This window comes from Megascapheus bottae, chromosome 10 (genome assembly GCF_031878675.1).
Source record: "Megascapheus bottae isolate mThoBot1 chromosome 10, mThoBot2.hap1, whole genome shotgun sequence".
Classification (NCBI taxonomy): Eukaryota; Metazoa; Chordata; class Mammalia; order Rodentia; family Geomyidae; genus Megascapheus; species Megascapheus bottae.
The window spans coordinates 35,242,011-35,261,118 of record NC_143518.1 but is presented as its reverse complement, the minus strand read 5'-3'; the positions used below and the strand labels follow the sequence as shown (position 1 = coordinate 35,261,118).

The following is a 19,108-nucleotide window of genomic DNA, read 5'->3' as shown; positions in this document are numbered from 1 at the left end:
TGTGAAAGGGTATCAATGTATGTGAATTAATGCACCTTCTATCTGGCAAATATAATGTAACCCTTTTACCAATTACAATAAAAAAAAATAAATAAACATTAAAAAAATTGAAAAAAAGAAAAAAAAAAAAGAAAATGATATTGTACAATGACCAAAAAAAAAAAGAGTTGGGCTGAGAGTTTGGCCTAGTGGTAGAATGCTTGCCTAGCATGCACGAAGAGCCGGGTTCAATTCTTCAGTACCACATACATAGCAAAAAGCTGGAAGTGGTGCTGAGGCTCAAGTGGTAAAGCTCTAGCCTTAGAAAGTCCAAGGACAGCACTCAGGCCCTGAGCTCAAGCCCAGGACTGGCAAAAAAAAAAAAAGACTAGTGCTCTACCATTTTGAGCCACAGCGCCACTTCCCCTTTTTCTGGTTTTCAGGTTTTAACTGGAGGTGAGTCACACAGGCTTTTGTACTCAGGCTGACTTTGAATCACAATCCTCAGATGTCAGCCTCCTGAGTAGTTAGGATTACGGGAGTAAACCACCAGCACCCAGCTTTAATGAATATTATGTTTGTGCAGCATTTCTTATATGGCACTTGCTTTCCTCTTCTAACTGGGTTTATTTTTTAGCATAGTTGCCATACCTTCCCCACTTAAGATTTAAAATTAATTACATTACTTGCAAAAGTCCTATGAAGTGGGAAAATAATTATACAACTCTGTTTGCCAAGACCACATAGATCAGAAGCAGATCACAATATCATGATCAATTAGAAACAGGTTTGATGTTTTTGCTTCTCCATAAATGAAAACATGTCAGCTATTCAGTGATCCCTTGCCTATCGGCCATAGGTGAAAATCCTCAAAGTAGCAGCATTATATAGCCATCCCTCGCTGTATGTCAGGTCATTGCTACGGATTTTTACTTACTAACACCTGAGGCGGGGAACAGAGGAAGGAAAGTCTATGAGACTCTTATCCCCAGTTAACCACCAAAAAGCTGAAGTGGGTTGGGAGTTTGGCCTAGTGACAGAGAGCCTGCCTAGCATGCATGAAGACCCAGATTCAATTCCTCAGTACCACATACATAGAAAAAAAAAAAAAGAGCTGTGGCTCAGGTGGTAGAGCTCTAGTCTTGAGAAAACAGAAGGACAGTGCTCAGGCCCTGCACAAAGCCCAGGACTGGCCAAAAAAAAAAAAAAAAATGAAGTGGAGAGGGGACTCTTGTGATAGATGGCTAGCATTGGGCAAAAAATTTTGCTCAAGGACAGTGCCCAGGCCCTGAGCTCAAGTCCTAAGACTGGTACAAAACAACAAAAGCATTTGTTTTCCCAGCTCCATAACCAAAACCAAGAATTAAAGTATAAACTCCTACTTTTGCGGGACACAATGAGGCGTGGTAGCTCATGGCTGTAATCCTAGCTACTCAGGAGGCTGAGATCTGAGGATCACGGTTCAAAGCCAGCCCAGGCACAAAAGACTGTGAGACTCTTATCTCCAATTTATCACTAGAAAAGGGGAAGTGGGGCTGTGGCTCAAAAGCTAGGCCTTGAGCAGAAGAGCTCAGCATGGCACAGCACCCAGGCTCCAAGTTCAAGCCTCACGACCTACAAAAAAAGAAAAAAGAAAAAAAAAAACAACTCTTACCTACCTCCCAGAAGTGAGAAAAAGGGAGCCATGGCATTCAATTCATAACCAGGGTTTTAGAGTCCTCCTCAGGAAAAATTAGTCTAAGACTCTTTCAAGGAAGGAATTTTTTTTTTTTTTGAAAAACATTTGATGGGACTTACTGACAAACTAAGAAACAGAAAACTGGATTCTGTATCAACTGCCAACACTAGACAGATCATTCTGTCACATTTTAGAAGCCCAGAAAATTAGTTGTAAATGAAAATCACAAGTCTAGGATCCTAGCATATGAGCCAGCAATTAGTAAACTTTGTGCCCTTGGATGAGAGAGAGTTATTTGTGATTTCTGGACTTTTCTTATCTCTTAAACAACAAATCTAATATCCTTAGTTTAAACCTCCTATACTCTCCAAACTATAAACTTTTAGAACACTGATATGACACAAAAAGTTAAGAGATTTCAGATTTTCAAATTAAGTAGGGATGTTCAGCCAACAGCCTATATAAGTATTCCAAAATCTGAAGAAAAGAAAAAAAAAAAGCGGGGGCTGGGAGTTTGGCCTAGTGGTAGAGTGCTTACCTAGCATGCACGATTCCTCAGTACCACATACATAGAAAAGGCTGGAAATGGTGCTAAGCTCAAGTGGTAGAGCTCTAGCCTTGAGAAAGTCCATGGGCAGTGCTCAGGCCCTGAGCTCAAGTCCAGGACTGGCAAAAAGAGACTCACAGTTTAGTGAAGATAATAAAAAAAAAAAAAAAAAAAAAAAAAAAAAGAAATGGAACTATGACTCTCTCAAGTGGTGTAACACTAACTAGCCTTGACCAAAAAGAAGCTCAGGGACAGTGCTTAAGACTCTGAGACCAAGCACAGGACTGACACAAAAAAAAAAAAAACAAAACCAGAAGTATGTCTCATGTGGTAAAACACCAATTTTGACTTTAGGAAAAAAAAGGCAAGCAAAAACATGAGGCCACAAGTTCAATAAAGCCCTAATACCAACACACACACACACACACACACACACACACACACACACACACACACACACACACACACACACACACACACACACACACACACACACACACACACACACACACACACACACACACACACAAAGTTAAGCTGAGCTAGGTAGCTCATGCCTGTAATCCTAACTACTCAGGAGGCTGACATCTGAGGATCTCAGCTCAATGCCAGCCCGGGCACAAAATACTTATCTCTAATTAACCACTAGTAAACTGGAAGTGGCTCTGTGGCTCAAGGGAATAGTGGTAGCCTTGAGCTGAAGAGCTCAGGGACAACGTCCAGGTCCAGAGTTCAAGCCTCATGACCAACCAAAAAAAAAAAAAAAGTCAAGACACTTACTTTTGTATTACAATATATTGGGAGGGAAAGAGAAAGGAGGGAAGAAAAAAAATAAAAAAATTAACACAGCAAGGTAAAGAGGTAGGAAATCAAAACCTATTTAAGTGGTACTGTGGCTCAAGTGGTAGAGCACTAGTCTTGAATTGAAGATCTTAGGGACAGAGCCCAGACCGAGTTCAAGCCTATAATCTATAATCAACCAAAAAAAAGGAAAATCAATTCAAATTCAGATCTAGTTGCTAGTGTGGAAATTAGTGCGGAATTAGGGAAACTGTATCTTCTTCCCTCCATATACCGAAGGCTCAGTACAATGAGATGAAGAATATAATCCAGTATATATGAAGTACTAAGAGTGAGAACTTTCACTATGGGATCAGTGCCCGAAAAGACACCAGAATTTTCCTTTTACTCCCCTGCCACAAAAGGTTAGTAACAAAATAGAGAACTACAAGCTAAGAAAGCCTCCAAGCTGGGTACATGTAATCCTAACTACTCAGGAGGCTCAGATCTGAGACTCAACATTCAAAGCCAGATGAGACACAAAAATCCATCAGACTCTTATTAATCACTAGAAAAAATAAAGTGGCGCTATGGCTCAAAGCAGTAAAGCACTAGCTTTAAGCTGAAGAGGTCAGGGACAGTGCCCAGGTCGAGTTCAAGCCCCATGACAAAAAAAAAACAAAATAAAACAAACTTTAATCACATGGTACTTTGACCTTATATGAGTACTCTCTGGGACCATCAGAAAAATGAACTTCTATTTTGTTATGGCAACCTGAGCTGTGTCCAAATTAAAGCAGGTGAAGACACTGCCTTAGGGCTGTAATATTGAAGTTGCATTACAATTTCTTCCATTTATCATCAAAATAAAATCTTACTGTATAATCTTAAATTAGGTACTATATTTGATTCAAACACAAACCATCATTCACTCATTCAATTCACAACATTACCAAAAAATTAATTGTTTCTTCTTTGGTCAATTTCCTAGAACAATCCAGTACAAAGCAAACCACACTGAGCTGTAAGAACAGATGAGCTCAGGTCCCAGGTAGCTGGAGCAGTTTAATTAGATTAACTGTACTGCCTGTATTCTAAAAATAACCATATCTCCAGCTAAACTGAAAGTTCAGTAGTAAAATGCTAGAGCATGAGGGAAAAGACCCTAATGGTATAATTTTAATTTCATTAACAAATTCCAGTGACCCCCTTTTTGCTTAGTGTATAACAAAATACTAACTAAAATCTAAGACCAAGCAAGTATCTCTTGTTTAGAATCAACAGCTCTTTCCCCTTCTAATACTGATGAAAGATTTGTACAAGAGACAAAATATTCCAATCCAAAAAAACTCTCAAACTCTATGTTGAACAATATATGAAAACTAAAAGTAGATTAGCTGGGAGTGCAGCAGGGCATGTGTTTCACAAGCAAAAAGCTCTGGTTCAATTCATAGTATTTTAAAAGTAAATATGTAAATAAATCATACACCTAAATGCGTAAGTAAAAGTAATACAATTGCTTGAAGAAAATAAAAGGACAAGGCAGGGAGTGTGTCTTAGTGGTAGAGTGCTCACCTAACATGCACAAAGCCCTGGGTTCCATTCCTTGTACCACACACACAGAAAAAGCCAGAAGTGGTACTGTGACTCAAGTGCTAGCCTCTTTGAGAAAGCTCAAGGACAGTGCCCAGTCCCAGAGTTCAAGCCCCATGACCAACAACAACAACAACAAAGAAAAAAAAAAAAGAAGAAAACATGAATTAAAACTATAATAATCCACTAAGCACCTTTTAGAATGCTTAAAAATGTTTAAAGAATCTATTGGCACTTGTGGCTCATGCCCATAATCCTAGCTACTCAGAAGACTGAGATCTGAGAATCTTGGTTTGAAGCCAGCCCCAGCAAGAAAATCCATGAGATTCTTACCTGCTATTAACCACCAAAAAGCTAGTGGAGCTGTAACTCAAGTGGTAGTGCTAGCTCTGGGAACAAAAGTAACAGGACAGTATCCAGATCCTGAGTTCAACCCCAGAACTGGCACATGCATACATACATAATTTAAGAATCTGGGCTGGCCAGGAGTTTGGCCTAGTGGTTAAAGTGCTTGCCTAGCATGCATGAAGACCCGGGTTCGATTCCTCAGTACCACATACATAGAAAAAAGCCGGAAGTGGTGCTGAGGCTCAAGTGGTAGAGCTCTAGCCTTGAGAAAGTCCAAGGACAGTGCTCAGACCCTGAGCTCAAGCCCAGGACTGGCAAAAAAAAAAAAAAAGAATCTGGGCTGAGCTGGGTGCAATGGCTCACTCCTATAATCCTAGCTACTCAGGAGGCTGAGATCTGAGGATTAAGGGTCAAAGCCAGCCCAGGCACAAAAGGACCTGAGATTCTTATCTCCAATTAACCTCTAGAAAGCTAGAAGTAGGGCTTGGCTCAAGGGTAGGGCGGTAGCCCTGAGCTAAAGAGCTCAGAGACAGAGCCAAGGACAGTTCAAGCACCATGCCTCCCCCCCCCAAAAAAACAATCTGGGCTCAAATGGATCACATCTATAATGCTAGCCATTCATAAGACTAAAGTTTAAGGAACCATCTTCCAAGCCAGACTGGGAAAACAATCCTCAAGATTCTTAGTCCCAGTTAATAAGCACAAAGCTGGAACTGAAGCTGGTAGCCAGTAGTGGCTCCCGCCTGTAATCCTAACTATTCAGGAGGCTCACAGTTTAAAGTCAGTCCAGGCTGGAAAGTTCATGGGACTCTTATTTTCAATAAACTGCTCAGCAAAAGCTGCAAGCAGGCTGGGAGTTTGGCCTAGTGGTAGAGTGCTTGCCTAGCATGCACAAAGACCCAGGTTCAATTCCTAGGTACCACATACATAGAAAAAAAAAAGCCAGAAGTGGTGCTGAGGCTCAAGTGGTAGAGCCCTAGCCTTGAGAAAGTCCAAGGACAGTGCTCAGGCCCTGAGCTCAAGCCCAGAACTGGCAAAAAAAAAAGCTGCAAGCAGTGCTCTAGCTCAGGGACAGCACTTACACCCTTTTAACCCCAGGAGGGGGAGGAAACACACCTGTAATCCTAGCTACTCAGGAAGCTGAGATCTGAGGATCAAGGTTCAAAGCCAGCCCAGGGAACAAAGTCTGTGAGACTCATCTCCAATTAACCACTAGAAAACCAGAAGTGGCACTGCGGCTCAAAGGGTAGGCAGTAGCCTTGAGCTGAAGAGTTCAAGTCCCACGACCAACACCCCCCCCTCCAAAAAAAGGGAGGGAGGGAGAGAGGAAGGAAGGGAGGAAAGGGTAAAAAGAAAATACATCAGTGGCTGCCAAAGGCTAAAGGTAAGAAAATATAATTAATTACAAAAAGCATGAGAGACCATATCCAAAGCATTATGTGTTCACCAAAATTCAAAGAATAGATCACCTAAAAAGGAAGTGTCTTGAGAGGGAGGGAGGGAGGGAGGGAAGGGAGGAAGGGAGGAAGGGAGGGAGGGAGGGAGCAGTAGGGGTAGGGAAGGATGGAAGGAGGAAAATGTGCTCATCTAAAATTCATTTTCCTCGGATTTGGGATATGGCAGGAGGTACAGCTTACCTAAGCAAGTAAGAGGCCCTGAGTTCAACCTCCCTTGAAAATTCCTTATCCTAATATAGTTTGCTTCACAATGAACATTTTTCCAAGTAAGTCTTCTATTACTGCTCCCAGCTACAGTCTAATAGTAGAAATGCTTATTAATCAGGGATCTTCAGTACACTGAAATTCTAAGGACTATCCCAGAAATTCATACTATATAAACAAGTATTGGGAAACAGGACATTTGCACTTTCTACTAAATGTTAGGAACAAGTAAAAATCAAACATTGTCTTCTCTAACTTCATGGTGAAGAAAAATACTTAGGATGTTTCTCAATCAGGGAAATTAATTTTATATCTGCTCCGCCAAACAACCCATAACACAAGGTAACCCATTTTTGTTTACAGGACTCTGGCACCACCCTGTGGCCCAACTTACACGAGCTAATTTACAACATACCTAACAGGCAATACAGAAGCTAAAGTCACCCACCAATCCCCTTTGTAGCCAATTAATAAGAAAATATAGCGTATGATTATAATGTAAGAAATAATTATAGAGTTTTTGTTGTTGTTGTTACTGTTTTGGTGGGTAATGGGGCTTGAACTTGGCCTGGGAGTTGTCCCTAAGCTCTTCAGCTCCAGGCTACCGCCCTAGCCCTGGCCTGGGCCCTAGCCCTGGCCTGGGCATTGTCCTGGAGCTCTACAGCTCAAGGATACCTACCGCCCTACCCCTGAGCCAAGCCCCCACTTCCAGTTTTCTACCTGTTAACTGGAGATAAAAGTCTCTGGTCCTTTTGTGCCTAGGCTAGCTTTGATCCTCAGATCTCAGCCTTCAGAGTAGCTAGGATTTCAGGTGTGAGCCACTGCACCAGGCCTGAAAATTGGCTTTTAAAATGGGATTTCAAGGAAGGACAGAACTTTAACAAGTAGAAGCCAGGACAATGCCCATGCCCAGGGGTAAGGTAGCCTTGAGCTGAAGAGCTCAGGGACAGTGCCCAGGCCACGCTCAAGCCCCATGACCCACAAAATAGATAAATAAACTTTAACAGGTAAGGATGAAAGAAAAAAAATTCTGAAGGTCCTTGAAATATGACATGGAAGCTAGAAACCTGCTAATTCAAGAAAGTCTGCTTTGGTTAAATGGTATGTGTATTTGATAAATTTAAAAGTATAGTAGAAAGCGGGCCGGGAGTTTGGCCTAGTGGTAGAGTGCTTGCCTAGCATGCACGAAGACCCGGGTTCAATTCCTTGGTACCACATACATAGAAAAAAGTTGGAAGTGGTGCTAAGGCTCAAGTAGTAGAGCTCTAGCCTTGAGAAAAGTCCAAGGACAGTCAGTGCTCAGGCCCTGAGCTCAAACCCAGGACTGGCAAAAAAAAAAAGAAAGAAAAACTATAGTAGAAAGCTGGGCACCAATGGTTCACACCTGTAATCCTAGCTACTCAGGAAGCTGACTTCCGAGGATCTTGGTTCAAAGCCAGTCTGGGCACAAAAGTTGCTGAGACTCTTATCTAATTAACTACCAGAAAAACAGAAGTGGCACTGTGGCTTAAAGTGATGAGTACTAGCCTTGAACTCAGGGACAGCTCCACAATCGAAAAAAATTAAAAATACTCTGCTCATGTGGCAGAGTTGCCTACTTAGTATAATAGGGGCTAAGTATGGTGCCTCAAGACTGTAATCCTAGCATTTGAGGAGCTAAGGCAAGAAGATCAGCGTTCCAAGTCAACTTGGGCTATCTAAAAAGACCCATGTCGCCGAGGCTAGGAGTTTGGCCCAGTGGTAGACTGCTTGCCTAGTATGCACAAAGACCTGGGTTCTATTTCTGCCTAGTATGCACAAAGACCTGGGTTCTATTCCTCGGTAACACATACATAGAAGAATGCCGGAAACAATAATGTGGCTCAAGTGATGAGCTCTAGCCTTGAGAAAGCCCAAGGACAGCGCTCAGGCCCTGAGTTCAAGCACCAGAACTGGCAAAAATAAAAATAATAATAATAATAAAAGACCCAGGTCCCAAAACAACAATAACAAGTAAGCTAGAACTTGAATAGCTCAGTGTTAGCAGTGCTTACTAGCAAATGTGAGAGACTTGGGTAAAACCCTTCACATAGAAAACAAAACAAATCCATTACAGAATTCTGAAATGTAGCTGGGCATGGTGGCTCACACCTGTAATCCTAGCTTACTCAGGAGGCTGAGATCTGAGTATCAAGGTTCAAAGCCAGTCCAGGCACAAAAGGTCTTGAGACTCTTATCTCTAATCCACCTCTAGAAAATGGGAAATGGGGCTTGGCTCAAGGGTAGGGTGGTAGCCTGGAGCTGAAGAACTCAGGGACAGTGCCCAGGCCCTCAGTTCAAGCCCATGACCCCCCCCACCCCCCCCATCCAAAGAAAAAGAAGTATGAGAAGTGTTTTGTATCACAGAGACTTTTTTTTTTTTTTGCCAGTCCTGGGCTTGAGCTCAGGGCCTGAGCACTGTCCTTGAACTTTCTCAAGACTAGAGCTCTACCATTTGAGCCTCAGCACCACTTCCAGCTTTTTTCTATGTATGTGGTACAGAGGAATCGAACCCAGGTCTTCGTGTATGCTAGGCAAGCACTCTACCACTAGGCCAAACTCCTGTCCAGGGATTATTTTTTAACAATATTAAGAGGCATTGAAAATGGACAGAAAAGGGGAAACAAGTTTAAAAATTATAGCTGCCAAAAGAAATAATAATGAAGATCTAATACAAAGAAATAAAAGGGAGTCAATATGAAAAACATGACAATAGTAAATAATATTTAGTTTCAGAAACAGTCAATGAAGCTAAAAAGTCAAAAAAGGCAAGTTTGGAAATTAAATGCCACAAGTGAGAAACCTGAATGTGAAGAAAAGCTTAATTTTATTTTTAATGTGTTTACATCTTAGAAAGGTAGTGAGAAACCAATGTAGACAGCCTCTTAAACAAATGGTAATGGCAAAACTACATAATCACATGCAGAAAACTAAAACTACATCCTTATCACCTTTCAACAGCATCAACTCAAAATGGATCAAAGATCTCATGTAAGACCTGAAACCATGCAAGTAAGGAGTGGGAGAAACATTAGTACTCCTTGGCACAGGAAAGAACTTTCTGAGTAAAGATCTAAAAAGCACAGAAAATCAAAGAAAAACTTGACAAATGGAATTGTACCAAACTAAAATTTCTGCATAGTAAAGGACACAGCCAACAGGCTAAAAAGGCAGCCTACAGAATGGGAGATTTTTGTCAGCTACTCATCAGACAATGGCCTAATATCTGAATCTATAAAGCACTTAAAAAATGTTAACTCTCAAAAAACCAACAACCCAGTTAATAAATTGACTATGGAGCTAAATGGTCAACAAGCACATGAGTAAATGCTCTACACCCTTAGCAATATAAAAAAAAAAAAAAAAAAAGGCAAATCAATGGCTGGGAATGTGGCTTATTGACAGAGTTCTTGCCTAGCATGCAGAAGCCCTGAGTTTGATTCTTCAGTAACATATAAACAAAAAAAAACATATAAAGCTCCAAAGTGGAGCTGTGGCTCAAGTGGTAGAGTGCTACCTAGCCTTGAGCAAAAGAAGCTCAGTGACAGTATTCATACCTTGAGTTCAAGCTCCAGAAAAGGCAAAAAAAAAAAAAAGCAAAGCAAAACAACACTGAAATTCTACTTATACCAAGTTAGAATGGTCAAGAAAACAAATGATGATAAATGTTGGTGAGGATGTGGCCAAAAGGGAATCCTAATACATTGCTGGTGGAAATGTAAACTTATTCTACTATTTCAGAAAGCAATATGGAATTTCTTCTAAAAATTAAACATAAAATGATCCTATAATCCAGCAATTCCACTCCTGGGCATTTATCCAACAGTAAAAATCAGGATACAATAGAGCCATCCGGAACAACCATATTCATCTCAGCATGTCAAACGTATGAAATCAGTCCAAATGGGACTGGGAATGTGGTCTAATGGAAGAGTACTTGCCTAGCATACATAAAGCCCTGGTTTCGATTCCTCAGTACCACACACACAGAAAAAGCCAGAAATGGTACTGTTGCTCAAGTGGTAGAGCATTAGTCTTGAGAAAGCTGAAGGACAGTGCCAAGGCCCTGACTGACAAACACATGCAAATGCAAACATAAACACATATACACACACAAATACACTCATACACACAGGAACAAAAAAAAAGAATTCAATGTATAGCCTATAAAATTAAGAAAGAAAGAAGTGGTAGGGGAGAGATAAGTGAAAATGTTGAAAGGGGTTACACTAACCAAGATATATTTCATTTATAAACTGCTTTGTTAAATGGCAACTCCTCTGTAGAACTACTTAACTTTTTTTTCTGTAGGTCACAGGGCTGAAACTCAGGGTTTGGGTACTGTCCCTGATCTCTTTTTGCTCAAGGCTAGTGCTCTACCACTTTGAGCCACAGGGCCATTTCCAGTTTTCTGGTGTTTAATTGGAGATAAGAGTCCCATGGGGACTTTTGCTGCCCAGTCTGGCTTTAAACTGCAATCCATAGATTTCAGCATCCTTAGTATCTAGGATTATAGGTGTAAGCTACCAGCATCAGGCAAAACACCATTCTTCAATATAAGAGCAAATATCTAACTTTTCAGATAGCGGTATAAATTTTGCAATAATCCAAGCCATCAGACAGATCACACTGCAGTAATAAAAGAATTATCTTTATCATATTAACTAATCCCAATGCCCTTGGCACACTCAGGTGAGCTGAGTTTACTAATTTATCTGTATTTCTGAGGTATGCTAGTACTTGAAAATTTGAGCTATTTAGCACAGAAACTATATCCTGTTGAGATAAAAATTTGGTATAAAGAGGTAAGCAAAGCCAGGTGCTGTTGGCTCAAGTACCTAATCCTAGCTGCTCAGGAGACTGAAATCTGAAGATCACAATTTGAAGCCAGCCTAGGCAGATAAACCCAAGACTCCTATCTCCAATTAACCAGCAAAAAGTTGGAAGTGGAGGTGTGATTCAAGTGGCAAAGTGCCAACTTTGAACAAAAAAGTTAAGCAAAGCGCACAAGGCCATGAGTTCAAACCCCAGTACACCACACTTGTAGCCTTGAGGAAAGCCCAAGGATAGTGCTCAAGCCCTCAGTTCAAGCCCCAGGACTGGCCAAAAAAAAATAAAAAAATACACACATACACACACACACACACACACACACAGATAGATAGACTGACAGACAGACAGACAGACATGCCTGTGTAAGCTTAATTATAGATTCAGTAGAGCTTAATGATAAAATAGAAGAACACTACACTCTGAACCACAACACCTCTTCTGGTTTTCTGATGGTTAATTGGCTATAGGCATCTCACAGGGACTTTCTTGCCTAGGCTGGCTTTGAACTGTGACTCAGATCTCAGCATCTTGATTAGCTAGGATCACAGGCATGAGCCACCAGCACCCAGCAACAGTCAATTATTCTTCTTTCAATATAATGCCTTCCACATTCCACCTTTCTCCCCACCCAATATAGACCTCCAAATCTCATGAAAATATAAATGCCTATCTCATCACTCCTGCTTAAGTCTTCACCTTACAAAAGGAATTTAAACCATAGATGATAGTAACCCTAAAATGCGTACTGGTCTCAAAAGCAAAGTTACTTTCACTGCAAAGTTATTGGTATTTTAATTTTCACATATCTTTATTACTTGCAAAAATATGTAGAGCAGGCGCCATGGCTCGAGCCTATAATCCTACCTACTCAGGAGGCTAAGATCTGAGGATTGCAGTTCAAAGCCAGCCTCAGGCACTAAAGTCCAAGCAACTCTTATCTCCAATTAACCACCAGAAAACAGGAAGTGGCTCTGTGGCTCAAGGGGTAGGGTGGTAGCCTTGAGCTGAAGAGCTCGGGGACAATGCCCCTTGCCAAAGTTCAAGTCCCATGATTGATAAAAACAAAAAAGTGAATTTAGAAATATATACACACCAACAACTAATATTCCTTCTGTCCTCTGTTCACAAACCCCTACCGGACCCAAATCAAATTTAGAAGACAATAGTACTTGGGGACTTAGAAAGCACACATTAAAGCTGAACAATTAATTACAGAGAATAAGGATATCATTTATTGGCAGAGCATTTACTGAATTAGTCTCTAACTTCATTCTCCAGTACTATAAAGGGAAAAGAGAGAAAAGAAAAATATTCAAGTAATTTCTCTTAGACTATGTCTAATAAATCCTATTACTTAAACCTGAATCTGTCTAACTCTAAAGATTATTTTTCCCTTATCTCTCACACACATCTTTTTTTTTTTGGTCAGTCATAGGGCTTGGACTCTGGACCTGGGTGCTGTCCCCAGGCTACCACACTACACCTTGAGCCACATCACCACTTCTGGTTTTCTAGTGGTAAACTGGAGACGAGAGCCACAGTCTTTAGTGCCCAGGCTGGCTTTGAACCTCGATTCCTCAGATCCCAGCCTCCTGAGTAGCCAGGATTACAGGCATGAGCCACCTTGCTATCATTAAAATCTTTAGTCCAGCACTTTTTTTTTTTTTGCTAGTTGTGGTGCTTGAACTCAGGACCTGGGTGCTATTCCTGAGCCTCTTTGTGCACAAGGCTAGTGCTCTTACCACTGGAGCCACAGTGCCACTTCCTTATGAAAATTTTTATCTGAGGACCACATAGATAAAATTCACCTGTGTCACTCTCTACCTTTTGCCTACTGAAAATCAGAAAAATATAAGAACTGACTATGTCTGCCAGGCATGGTGGCTCACGCCTGTAATCCTAGCTACTCAAGAGCATGAGATCTGAGGATCAAGATTCAAAGCCAGTCAGAGCATAAAAGGACCCAAGACTCTTATCTCCAGTTAACCTCTACAAAATGGGAAGTGGGGCTTGGCTCAAGGGTAGGGTGGTAGCCTTGAGCTGAAGAGTTTAGGTATGGCGCACAATCTGAGTTCAAGCCCCATGACTCACAAAAAGATAAAAGAAAAAAAGAATTGACTATGTCTACCTTCCAGAGGTATTCAGCTCTTCTATCACATCCTATGAATCTCCAATCACAGTAATACACACTGCAACCAGAAATCAAAGAACCTTGTAAAAACTACATTCACAAGTATGTTCTGCCTTTCTTCTTGGCATTGGTCCATGCTGCTGAATGCACAGTACAAGTCTTCTCCCAACCAAGAGTACTTCAGACCAGCTACACATGAGCAGCTATAATTCATCTTTTTCACTAAACACTTCCAACTATATTCTGAAAAGTTGAGTCTGACATGCATTGGACACCAATTAAAAGCATTATTCATCACTTGCAGCTTTTAGTCACAGTGGCTAAATATTCTCCACATGGCAAGGATGACAACACAAAGCACTGAAAGGGGAAGAGACTTCACTTGACAAAAGAATGAGCAGGCACACTTATTCTCAATTTAAATGTTAGGAAACATGGTCCGCACAAAGGCAAAACACAAGGCAAATGGGTAAAGAAAGAGTAGACCTGGAGATAGACACACTAGTAGGCTTAACTCCAACCATTTGAAAATACACAAGAATAGTTTAGGACAGAAAGTCAGAATGTTCACAGCCAGTAACGTTTGTAAAAAGCAATTAAACCATGCTGGAATCCAGCCAAGAACAATACACAAACTCTTCTGGAAATTGTGGCTTTAGTGGTCAACACTTGGGCATCAGAGTAGGGTCTTGAACTGAGAAAATTAAATGCCTTCAACTCCCACTCACCTTTCCTCCTTTTTATCACTGAAGTAAGGCCAGGCTGAGCTCCTGAGAAAATAGGTCTTGAGGTTCACTGAAGGACTAAGAAAAGTTAAAAAGTTTACATGGGAAAGAGGTCTCTTCTGCTAAACATCACAAAAATATTTACGAATACATTATCTTTTTAGACCTCAGAACTATTGAAAAACCAGAATAACTTACCTAATTCTGACTGAACAAAACCTACACACACACACACATGTAAAACGCGAGACTTAAAACCCAAGCAAGTAATTTTCCAGCTCGACTAAAACCAGAGGTCATCTAAAAGGAAAAAAACCTGATTTCTTTCTTCCAATGATAAGCCAAAACCCAAACCAGCCTCTCAACCAGAAGCTAGAGTAGGGGGAGGGGGGGAATCCCGGAGAGAATGTGATAGCGCTAGTGCGGGTTTGTTTACAGACTCCAGCAACAATCATATGAGTCAGAAATTCAAGCCACCAGATGCTTTCCAACTAACCGGCCCCAAATGGGACCGTCCTAAGGTGTCCTAAAAGTCTTGGGGGAGGGCGAGCTGCGCCACGGGGATGAACACAGAGGACACAGGACCCAACGACCACCACAGCCTCCCCCGGCCCCCCCCACAGCCCCCCGGCTCAGCCTTCCGTACACGGTGCGGGCCGGAGCCGCGGGGTGGGGGAGGGGGCGCCGAGCTGCGGCCCTGGGGTGACGCGGACACGCGGGGGCGAGCCGTGTCCCCCCCCACACACACACACCAGTTTGAGGGGAGCCATGAGGGCAAATAAATGGGTCACCCAGCGGAGCGAGACGTCCCTGTGAGTTTGGGGGCTGCCTCTCGGGGGCACCCACGGGGCTGACCTGAGGAAAGGACAAGCCGCCCTCCAGGGACGGACGCGCGGTGGGAGAAGCAGCCCTGACGCCCCAGGAGCTGAGGGAGAGGACCAGGCCCGTCCTGAAGGGACCTGGTCCGGGGGGACAGGGGGACAGGCCGGGCCGGAACGAAACACGGACCGGGTAGGTCAAGGGGGGGGTGTCCAGCTGGGGCAGTTACAAGCACGGGAGCCGGCGAGGCTCGGCGGCCCGCTTCCCGTCTTGGGTCATCCTTTTGCCAGCGGCTGCTCCGAGTGTTCCAGGCCCCGCCGCCCCGTCCACTGCCGCCACCAACGCCGCCGCCATCTTACACTGGCCAGTGGCCGCCACCACCACCGCCTCCGCTCTCTGCGCCTGCGCCTGCGCCGCCGCGCTTTCCGGCCCCGTTTGCGACGCTGCGCTCGTGAAGGCCGGGGAAGAGTGGTCGCGCGAGCTCGCGGCTCCCAACCCTTCTTGGAGGACGCGGAGGGGGCGGAGCCTGGAGCCAACAGAAAAGCGCGGGGGGCGCGTGCGCAGTGCGGGGGGCCAGCCGGGGTGTTTTGGTCCCGTGGTTCCGACGTGCCGTCTCCGAGGGGCTTCGCAGCGTCCTCGCGGAGACGGGCGCAGCCGGCCGATTCCTGAGTGGACTCTGGGAAGAAACGGTGCTTGCTGTCTTTCTTCTGAGATTCCTTTTTCCTTCCACAGCGTGGTTTCCTTACAGTGGGTTCCAGGCGTCGGAGGCCCGCGCTCCCCACCTCCCCTCTGTGTGTGGAGCGGGCGGGAGGCCGGCCCCGCCGCCCCCAGTTTCACCCACGTATTGTCTCCTTTTCTTTCTTTAAAGAGGCTCAGAAGCTGTGTAAAAAACTCTCAAGACAGGGGCCGTGTGGCGAAGGTTACTGAGGCCGGACCAGTTAACTTGCTCACTGCTTGGTGCTAAGACCTGAAGGGCGCCTACACTGGATTTCTCCCAGCTGCCAGGCTGGGGAAGATTCGGTAGTGTATTTCTTTCTCTTTCTTCTTTCTTAATTTCTCCTAAGGCCAATGTGCAAAAATTAGACTCATTACCTCCTGACTTCGGTTACCATCCCATTCCACGTCGTATATTGTAACTACCTGCTGCCATGAGCACTTAGCTGGTTTCTCTACTTCCATTATTAGCCTCACACAGTTAGACCTAGAATAGCCAGAGTGACATTTTAAATTGTTAGGTCATAGTCCTTCACTCGAAGCATCCAATAGGAGGAAAAATAGCCTCACTAGCTACAGCAGTTAGGTGCTGTAGGAAGAGATAAAAGGGCATGTTCCACTTTCTTGCAATATACATCTGCTAGATCTTGATCAAACCAGATCTCTCCATTTAAGTCAGTCCTCTATTCAAATAGTAATTCCTGAGAGGTAGGTAGCTTCCTTACTATTGAAACCTGCACACCCATCAGTCACCTCTGTCTCCTTATTCTTCATTACTTTTTTTTTTTTTTATTGCCAATGCTAGGGCTTGAACTCAGAGCCTGAGCACGGTCGGAGTTTCTTTTGCTCAAGACTACTACTTGAGCCACAGCTCAAGCCACTTCCAGCTTTTTCTATTTATGTGGTACCAAGGAATCAAACCTGGGTCATCGCGCATGCTAAGCCAGCACTCTACCACTAGGCCAAATTCCCAGCTCCTTATTTATTTATTTTTTTAAATAAACGTGGTTTCACACAGACTGGCCTCTCACTTCTGATCTCAAGCTATCCTCCTTTGTCAGCCTCTCCCATTGCTGGTATTACAGTGTGTTCAACCACACTCAGATTGCATCACTTTTTTTTAGTAACATGTTTTACCTATAACAGCCTATAAGATTATATTTAATCTACCAGACATGGTGGCTCTTGTCCATAATCCTATCTACTCAAGAGGCTGAGATTTGAGGATCAGTTTCAGTTGAAATCCAGCCTGGGCACTAAATTATCTCCAATTTCCACTAGAAAATAGGAAATGGAGCTGTGGCTCCACGGGTAGGGCGGTAGCCTGGAGCTGGAGGGCTCAGGAACAACCACCAGGCCTGGGGATAGGGTGCTAGCCTTGAGCTAAAGAGCTCAGGGACAGTGTTCAAGCCCCCACGACTGACCAAAAAAAAAGTTTAAACGGTGCACTGGCCCTGCAAGTAAGCAAGCTCAAATTCCAAGTACTGGCATCAAAAAAGAAAAAAAGAAAAGGACTAGAGAGCAAAATAGCTATTTAATGTCATACCATCCTGATTTATGCCTTTTCAGGAATGTGGCTCACAGGGTAGAAACACTTGCCTAGCATGTGCAGAGCTCTGGAATTTAACCCTCAATACCTCCAATTTTTTTTTTTTTTGTTTGTTAGTTTGTTTTTGCCACTCCTGGGGTTTGAACTCAGGGCCTGGGCACTGTCCTTGACCACTTTTGTTCAAGGCTAGCACTCTGCCACTTGAGCCACAGCACTACTTCCAGCTTTTTCTATGTATGTGGTACTGAGAAATGGAACCCAGGGCTTCATAGATGCTAGACAAGTACTCTTATCACTAGGCCACACTCCTGCTCACCCTCAAATCTTTTTTTTTTTTTTTTTTTGCCAGTCCTGGGTTTGAACTCAGGGCCTGAGCACCGTCCTTGGGCTTTCTCAAAGCTAGAACTCTACCACTTGAGCCACAGCACCACTTCTGGCTTTTTTCTATGTATGTGGTACTGAGGAATTGAACCCAGGCCTTCGTGCATGCTAGGCAAGCACTCTACCACTAGGCCAAACTCCTGGCCCCTACCCCCCAAATCTTTAAAAGTGATATTAATACAATTAAGTAATACCTTGCTCTAGGTACTGGAACAACAGCAATGATGCTTGTATTATGAATGCGTAGGTTGATAGTATAGATGCAGGAGAATAACAGAAAAATAATAATGTTATGGAGAGTACTTTAAAAGGGAAACAGTAAAAGTAGATTACCAGGGTAGGTATGTTCTTTTACTATGAGGTTTGGAGAAGGCCACTATGCTGAGGTGAGGTGACGTGAACAAAAACCTGAAGTGAAAGAGTGAACCATAAACATATGGGGAATAAACATTCCAGTCATAGAGAATAGCAGAGCTAGACATTGAGGCCTGTGTGTTAAAAGAATAGGTAGGAAATTTGTTTGGAGAATGAGATTACTTAGATTCATAAATCAAGGAAGATTGGATTTTATCCTGAGAGTATGCTAGGAAGTCTTGGGGGATTCTCAGTTAAAGTGGCATAAACTGATAAAGAGCTTCACTCTGGTTAATGCATTAACTGCCTAAGGTAGGGAAAAAAAAGCTGAAAGATCAGTTAGGAAGTTATTGCAGAAGAGCTGCTGAAGCAAGCTGGATGAGGAAACAGGGACACTAAGAATATTAAAAGGACCAGATTCAGATATCAAAATGAGCAAGGCAAAACTGGAGGGCAAAAAAAGCCAGACACCAGATTCATGCCTATAATTCTAGATTATAATTCTAAATACTTGGGAGGCTAAGTGTGGAAAGACCATGGTTTGAGGCCAGCCTGAGCAGAAAAGTTTGTCAGACCCCTTCTGAACTGGACTTGATGGCGTGAGGTTATTATGGGAAGCCTAACATAGGAAGATCCCATCAAGCCCCACCTCCAGGCAGGAAATGAGATCCTATCCCAAAAAAACTGAGTGTCACTCAGTGGTCTGAGTGCTTATTCAGTAAGCATAAGGCCCACAGTTCAAATTCCTAATACTGCCAGCCCCGCTGCCATAAAAAGAGTAAAAGAAAAGCAAATAACTTTCTACCACATTAACTTTTAGATATCAAGTTACAAGAACTAGGGGCAGGCTCATGCTTGTAATCCTAGCTACTCAGGAGGCTGAGATCTGAGGATCAAGGTTCAAAGCCAGCCTGGGGACAAAAGGACCTGAGACTCCAATTAACCTAGAAAATGGGAAGTGGGGCTTAGCTCAAGGGTAGGGTGGTAGCCCTGAGCTG

General features: G+C 43.1%; 1 protein-coding gene across 3 annotated transcripts in view; it reads right to left on the bottom strand.

Annotated features, from left to right (window-relative positions):
* Dcaf8 (DDB1 and CUL4 associated factor 8) overlaps nucleotides 1-15,555 on the bottom strand; it is a 46,678-nt gene extending 31,123 nt beyond the window's left edge. Inside the window, exons 1-2 of one of the 3 annotated variants that reach the window (XM_090340668.1) lie at nucleotides 15,472-15,555; nucleotides 14,297-14,371 (exon numbers count right to left, since the gene is read on the bottom strand). The gene's annotated coding sequence lies outside the window, so the exon portion shown is untranslated. Of the gene's footprint in view, nucleotides 1-14,296; nucleotides 14,372-15,148; nucleotides 15,271-15,301 lie in introns of those variants that run through there. The other 2 variants (XM_090340667.1, XM_090340669.1) reach the window with 2 other exon arrangements.
* Nucleotides 15,556-19,108: the final 3,553 nt, after the last annotated feature.